Source organism: Aulonocara sp. 'chitande type north' Nkhata Bay, linkage group LG3 (genome assembly GCF_057382095.1).
Source record: "Aulonocara sp. 'chitande type north' Nkhata Bay isolate Kocher_YH1m ecotype deep benthic linkage group LG3, A_spYH_male_GT1.1, whole genome shotgun sequence".
In the NCBI taxonomy this organism is placed as follows: Eukaryota; Metazoa; Chordata; class Actinopteri; order Cichliformes; family Cichlidae; genus Aulonocara; species Aulonocara sp. 'chitande type north' Nkhata Bay.
The window spans coordinates 20,745,684-20,754,099 of NC_141346.1; positions in this window are offsets into that span (position 1 = coordinate 20,745,684).

The following is an 8,416-nucleotide window of genomic DNA, read 5'->3' on the forward strand; positions in this document are numbered from 1 at the left end:
ATTGAAATAATAGCAGAGATTTATTCAGAGATTTGTGGTGTGTGTTGCTTGGCAGACCGTTTACCATGACTGTGCCAAATTATTACAACAGTAGAATTAAACGCATGTTTTTCTTGGCTTAACATAGTTTAAGATAGATTAACAACACTCTGAATTTGGGTTGCTGTGAGAGGAGCTGTTAATGAAGCTGGTTTTTAAAGGATGTGTAGCAGAAATATAATGAAGAAAAATGTTTAAATTTTGAGATTTTTAAAAAATCTGAAAAAAGTGTGCTTCTATATGTATGTGAATTTTTTCATGCCCATGTTCTCTGTCCATGCATTTGAATGGCAGCTTTAAAAACAAGCACAGGAGGATTGCCTATAAAGTCCTGTAAGCAGCAAGACGTTCTAGGATCATTTAAATGAAGCAAAATTAAATTCTAAAAGCTATGCTAATAATTGTTTTTATCTTTTGTGCTAAGTTTAGATATAATGAAATATGCCATGTAACTAGTGCACTCGTCCCACACTGTTCAAATTTTGAAATGATTGGCTTGGCGGTGAGATACATGCTGCCATACACTTTGCATACATTTTAGTACTATTGAATGACTGATATCAATAAATAAATAAATACTTACATACATACATAAATACATGAATAAATATACGTTTTGATCTAGAGTGGAGAGCCTCACTTGTTGATCCACAACAACATTGTGGAGCAACTATTCCTCCACAGCTGGTGATCTGCCCACAGTTTTCATTCTATAGTCATCAGTTAACCTTAACATTGTAGGAAAATTTTTTCTTTAAAGTCAACAGTTTTACACTTTTTGTGTCACGTGTCATTTTTCTGCTTTGCAAAGTCAAACTGTATTTGTTGAAAAGGTGAAAAAGGCTTGACCTGACGGGAAATCCTGCAGAAGAGGATGACAAACTAACAGATGAAAGTACAAACAAGTTAATATTCAATGATGAATCAATAAAAGAGCATTTCAGAAACACAGCGTGCTTTAACAGAAAGGCCGACTGAGGCTTCAGCTTGGCTCCCACTGACTACTTAACGGTAAACTCTGGATATGTTACTGGGGTTCAAAATCTATCTAAGTCACACATCCTCACTGACACTTGATAAAAACGCTGATGACCTGTTGTTTCAAGTTGTCTCCAAGGCTGATGTAAATTTCTTCCACATCTGTTACAGTGTGTGGCTTAAACCATAATGGTGTGTTCATTTAATGTTACACAATTTTGTTTTCCCAGTCACAAACGGCAGTCCCATGAACACGTATTATATAAAGTATAATAATAGATCTATTTTGTTGTTTTCTAACAAATTTCCTGTGTCAGAGTTTTGATCAACTTAAGTTCTTGTGAATATTACACGTTTTTAAAACCACTGTTTGTTAATTATGACCTTTATGCCTCATTACTGATTAATAACTCTAATAATACTCTAAAAAAGATCATTTCTGGATTATTTTGACTCTAAAAAATAATCAAATAAAAGGGTCAAATTTACCAAGAACATTTGTTTTGAAATCATTTATATTGTCTATACAGTCTTTCTGCAGCACCGTCTGGAGGTTTCCCAGTATAAACCTGTTACAGGCATAACTGGCATCACATGTTGGCCAGTTATCATATCACATATATCTTTATGCTATATTTAGATTACTTGCTTGGCATATATTGTTTGAAAGGGTAGTGTCCCTTAAAGCACACAGACATTTCTTCTTAATTTTTGACACATAAATGCAGTCAAAGGGCTTTGGGGTTTTTTGGTTGCCTTGTTTTTCAAGAGATGTTGCAGTTAAACCTTTAAACATTGCAGTTTCTAAAATGGAAGGAAATAAGCAGTTTATTTTGAAATACCAGCTTTTTCTCTTATGGATATTTATTATTCCTCATCAATTAGACAAAGGCAGTGTCACGAACCAGGCCATACGGTCATGACAAAAAACAAAACAAAACAAAAAACAAACAAACAAAAAAACAGACATGGTTAGGAATGTATTCCAAGCTGCTTTATTCTTTTAAACAAATAAAACAGAAAAACACCTACTGTCAAAAACAAACAGTGGTGTGTGAAGGAATGGATGAGTGAAGATGATGCATGTAATAGTGTCAAAAGCAAAAACAAAACCGAACACAGCCAAAGTCCAACCTGGTGTCTCAGAGCCAACCAAAACTATGCCCTAAAGGCTTTTTATATAGAGTCCTGGCACACTGGCCCAGGTGTTGCCAGTGTCACTGATTGTAAACGGGAACTCCGCCTCTCCAATGCCTGCAAACAAGACACACATGAGCCAAGAGGAAGGCAGGGTGCAGTGGGTCGTCACAGGTAGATCTTGTCCAATTAGCCAATAATATTATTACTACATACTAATGCTGTGTCCTTAGTGGTCTGTACTGCATGTTGAAACTGAGTGATTTCATGATACAGTCCTTGACATGGTAATTTCTTTAGTTTAAAGATGCTTATTGTCAGATAGTTTAAACTTTCTAAAAAAAAGTTGTACAAGAACTTCAATATTAGATGTTTTTGTATGATTCCCAGAGATTAAAGATGCTTCTCAATTCTCAAGTACCCGAGTCTGTACTCTTGTTCTCACTAGTCCAGACTTTGTAAGTTCACAGGCTGCATCTTTCAGAGGACCCAGTCTTCGCGGTCTGCGTGGGCCGGGTCCTCTGACGACTGAGACGGTCGGAAGTGTGAGGCTTGTGAACTGGGCCAAAAGATTTGTGTCACCAGCTGTCTCGGTGTAGTTATAATAAACTCAGCCTTCTGCTCCTCGCTCGCTAAAATATATAACAGGACACTGGAGTAAAGTCTCGGTCATCTCACACTTCTGTTTAATCAGATTTCTGTTTGAAATATTTTCAGCTGTGTGAAAACTATAACTTTAATCTCAGCCAAACCAATTTACTCAGGAGCAAATAAAACACTGAAAAAAGCCAAACAATAACCATTTTAAGTCATCTAAGTGACTTATATATCATGTTTAACCTGAGTAGTGAAAGACCGCACGGGGTCTGAAAACGATGTGCCGGGAGTTCGCTGTTCTCGCCGGCTCTACTGAGCCTTGATCTCCTGGTCAGCTATCGAGCTGCTGGGTAACAGACGTTTCTGAAAACTTTGGAGCACTTTTGCAAATATGTGATGTCTCGATAAATCAAGCAGATATTTGAAGTTCATACAACTCCATTCCCGTTTTGTAAGTTTATTTTGTCCCTGAATTGGGACATAGAAAAGGTGTCAAACACTCCTCCTACTGACATGCTCTGACCACTTCCTACTCCTAAGCAGCCCTGGTCACATATCGTGTTGGACTTCGTCACGGGTCTGCCGCCCTCTTCTGGTAACACCCACATCCTCACTTTAATTGACTGTTTCACTAAGGTGCAGTGTTGGTCAAGTTACTTGAAAAAAGTAATCAGATTACAGTAGCATTACTGCCCATCTCTGCTAAGGTGTTCCACTTTGTGGCTTCACCTAAGCTTCCTTCTGCACTAGAGACTGCCAAGTCACTTACTTCCTCTGGTTTTCACCCACAGACTAACGGCCTGGCAAAATGGGCCAATCAAGAGCTGGAAGCCGTTTTCTGCTATGTGTCATCCATATCAGACTACTCCATTAACTGGAGAAAATCAAAGATTCTGCCTCTGAACTATGAATTTCAGAGCATTTCCACCACTCAACTGCAGCTGGGTAACATTAGATGTTTAGTTATAGATGACAGTCTGTTGGCATCACATTTTAGGATGGCCTCAGCTTTCTTGGAACCCCAGCAGAGTAGGTACTGAAAAAGGATCTGATCTAATGGAAAAGCCTAAAAACTAAATTGAGTCAGTCACTACTTTTATAAATGAGGCTTTTAGAGAAGAAGGAGAATTTGGACCTGGAAACAGCTGATTAGGGATGGGTATTGATAAGGTTTTCACGATTCCGATTCCATTTTCGATTCTGTTTAACGATTCGATTCTTTATCGATTCTTTTTAAAAAAGGAGAACACTAAGTTCGATTAGCTTAGAACTTTGTTTTATATCTTCTCTTTGAACAAGATAGAAATTGAGGAGTAACATGGCCTTACAAACCCAACAGTGAGATCTTAAGAGATCCAGCCTACGGCTCTTCAATGGGGTGTCACAGGGTCCCCAGGAAAAAAAATTGTAAATGTAAAATAATAAAATAAATATTCTTCTGTAGCAATAACAAAGTATAACATAAATTATTCAGTAGCAATTACACAAGAATATCCAGTAATGTCCCTGCCTACAATTAAACACATTCACTTACCTAAAATTGGGGGCATCTGCTGTGGCAAATGGGTTCAAGCCAGTGTTGCCAACTTAGCGACTTTGTCGCTATATTTAGCGAGTTTTCAGACCCCTTAGCGACTTTTTTTAGAAAAAAAAGTCGCTAAAAAAAGACGTGAAAGCGCGTATTGCTTTTACTCTCAACAAGCAGTGGGTGCTGTAACGCAGTCAGTTCTTCTTTTACTCTTTTACTCTTATGCTGTTTTGTGGATCACAAGGTTTAAAACTACTTATAAACACACACACAAAGTAACTCCACCAGAGCGCCTATTTCAGGTCACTTTTGCCGGTCCAAGCCCGGGTAAAGGAGCAGGGTTGGAATTGTGACATTAAAAAAAACAATAATTGCTAAAAGAAATTTAATTTGTAGTTCTAAATAAACTCTAAATGCATTTAGGACGTTTTTTACTCACTTTGTCTCTTCCACGATGTTATTTCTCTCTCCAACAACGTAGGTTACAATTAGATTAGCATGACCAATTATGCAAATTAGGCGATGACGTCATTTAGCGACTTCTAGCGACTTCTAGGACAACCAATAGCGATTTTCCTTACTGAGGAGTTGGCAACACTGGTTCAAGCCTTTTACCACAAACTTAGTCACTGCTCGGTGACATTTGTCTATCCTGGCCTGAAAGGAGACGCTACCGGTAGACTGCAGTGAGAACTGCCAGCATCTGAGCCAGACTCTGTCTGTCTGTCTCATCATGGTCACCTAAATGCACAGTAATGGCAGGTTTTGTAATAAGGCAGATCGCGCTAACATAATATGCACTGTTAGTTGATTATTTACCTGCCGCATTAACGGGAGAGGACGTGCAAACGTTACCGCTGCTGCTGGGTTGAGATTCACGAGTCCGGAGCGGAATTAAAAACATGACATTCATTTAAGGTCATCGCGTGTTTTGTGAGCAAATGCTTTTGCATATTCGTAGTGTTTCCTCCCTTAAATGAAGTATCTACTTTGCAAGTATTGCAAGTTGCCCTGTTGTCATCCGTTCTCGTAAACTTTTGAGCATTTGAGCCGCTTACGCGCCGTGTTTCTTGCCAGGTAAATGACGCTCCGCAACGTGGTGACGTCATTCGGGGCGACTGGAATCGATAAGGGAATCGTTTGCAAAAATGTCAAACAATTCCAAGGAATTGAAACAGTGGGAACCGGTTCTCAACAAGAACCGGTTTTCGATACCCATCCCTACAGCTGATAGCAACAAACTTAGAACAAACAGTTTATGAGGGGAAGAGATGAAGCAAAAAAGCCAAAGACCAATTGTTTTATTAGTTTTTTAAACCCACATCCTTTATTTCTTTATTTATTTTAGTCTTTTGGAGCAAATAGGAAAACAATGAAGGAAACAGATCAGAGCGTCAAGTTTCAGTTACAGCTAAACTGTTATTTGCACTATTGCCTGTTTTCAGAGAGGAAGGCTGAAACATACGTATGTTCTTTACTTCTTTGACAATGCAAAACTGCACTAAATATTTTGTCTATCAGCTCTGAGAGTAATTTCATGAGAGGACTAAGAGATCTGGTTAAAAATTTATGAGCAGTGGGATTTGTTCAGTCCTCCAATGGGAGCTAAACTGTGGCACAGAGCGTTGGGATGCTGTCTTGGCATGGTCACATGGACTCCAGCAATTGGATGGCTTCATCTGCCTGAAAGTGGTCTTAACATTACTCACATGCACCAATGAATCCTGTCAGCCAAACAAGACTGTCCACCTTAAGAAGCTTTGATAACTGGACCTGACCATAAGTACACTCAGTTGTTGTCTTCTCTTGGATCTTTCTCCAATGACATTTAAACTGTTGCTCTTACACGTGACTACACAGCAAATCCAGCATGTCCAAATTAACACTGTCGGACTTGATTTCAACACTATTAAAGTGTCTATATGGGTCCACACCAGAGAGTGTTAATTTAACTCTTTTTGGAGAGTTGGTACGTTAACTCTGATTTAGTGTTAAACACCAAATCTGTCTGGAGTTGATAATTTAACACTTAGTGTTAAGAGTTTATATATTAACTCTCAAAGAGTATTTTAGTTTAACTACGTAAGAGTTATCTTCTAATTCATTCTAAAAAGCGGGAATTTTACTGTTCTGACCTTCTAGAAATTTCTTTTGGAAATAAACATTTACTAAAAAGATGCAATGGTTTTTGAAAAACATTTATTCTGAACTGTGCACCACAATTTCAAAACATTTTCTGAAAGATGTAACAGTTTACATGTTCTCACTTTCATTAGAATTTTGTTTATCAAAAGGTCTGACATGGTAAATGCAAATAACAGCATCTCATCACTTATTTCTTCAATACAATATGCATGTCCTTCATTCATCCCTTTGTGGAACTTCAACGCACTTCTGCTCTCCCCCATATTCCATCTTCACAAGCATATCCTGTGCGGAGATTGAATAAAAATTAGTTGACACTAATTAATAGCACAAATAATCCAGTAAACAATTGCAGCACAGTAAAAAAAAGGAATCCTCTTTGAGCCATTACTTGTGTAAAGTATTTTCCCAAAAGACAAAGACACAGGCAACAGGTAATACTGAACTAAATGTAAAACCTCAACCTTTTTCATTTTTACCTAAACCGTGTGCACAAAACTCTGGAGGGATCTATGCTAACGTAGAACCCAGTCAGGACGTCTGCTACTGCTGTTTGCTCGGTTTGTTTTGTTTTTTTATGGGCGATCGTTTTCAGGCTTCAAGCAGCACCATTATACCAACATTTCACATTCTACACATTGTTTTAGGTGTATTTGACCAAAAGTTTGACTGAAAATTCACATGCAAGCTTTTTTCAAGGCTGTGGTATTTGCCCGCAAACAATACCTTTCAGCTAGCTAAAACAGAATATTATGCTATCAGCGAGCAACATGGCTAATGCCTTTCACACAGCTTCGTCTCAACTCCAAAGAGCCACAGAAGTAAAAGCTCATAATAACAATTGAAACAATCTTTGAAAAAATGACTTACCAAGCACGGCAAACAACTCAAATATGTAGAGCAAAATGTTCTGAAACGGCTTCACTTCAGCTTCGATTGGAGCCGTGCTGGGGGCGGAGTCTGTGAATTTACTCTGTTGGTGTCATAGCCCCTCTAGGAGTTCAGAGTTAAGAGGTCAAGAGTTAATGTTTCCATTGTAACACCTCCAGATTTGACAGAGAAACACTCATTTTTAACACTCGATTTTAACTCCTATCATTTTACACCTCAGAGTTACATTAAAAGAATGTGACTCTGCTTAGAGTAAAATTAACTCTACTTTTGCAAGAAGACTATTAACACCAAAACATTTAACACTTTTGAATTTGCTGTCGTGACATACCTCAAACTGAAGAAGTGCCTTTACATAATGAAACATGTCGCCATGAAGAGAAGTTTTGTCTTTATGTCATCTAAACAGGATTTGTAATGTGACTCCAACTTCTGTTAGTAATGTTGTGTTACTGTTGAAATGTGAACTGTTTCTTTAAAGGGCCCATAGTCACAGTCCACACCAACACAAGTTCAACATGAGTGAAACAGAAACTCTGACTCCGTGAAAGGTTCATGGGTCAACATCACATTAACCATTATGGAGTCTCTGATATAAAACCATGATATGATCCAAATGGAGGATCATGTTTATTATTATGGAGAAAACCACAGAGAGAGTCTCAAACTGTTTTTGTGTCACGGTAACTTCTGCTGTGAGTTTAATATTCACTCACTTTAATGTTCACCTTAGAATCCTTTTTGTCAGGTGGATGTTACATTCACCAGCTGTCTGTTGGTCTTTGGTTTTACTTTAATGTACAATGACTCTACATTTTGCAATCAAGTCAAACCGAGGACAGTAAGGATCTCCAGAACCATTCATATTCATGAGAGAACTCAGAAGTTTTTCAGAAGATAGTTACCAAATTATGACATTAGAATAAAAATGTACAACTAAAAATACAAATTTATTACTGTTCCCAAAAAAGATGTAAATGTTTTGGTTGATGTGTATTTTCAGTCTTTACTGCATCATTGGCGATGACAGGAAGGAAGAAGCTTTTTATTTGTGAATTTAAGGCAACTAGCAAAAAAATTATGGCTTTTAAAATGTGTTGA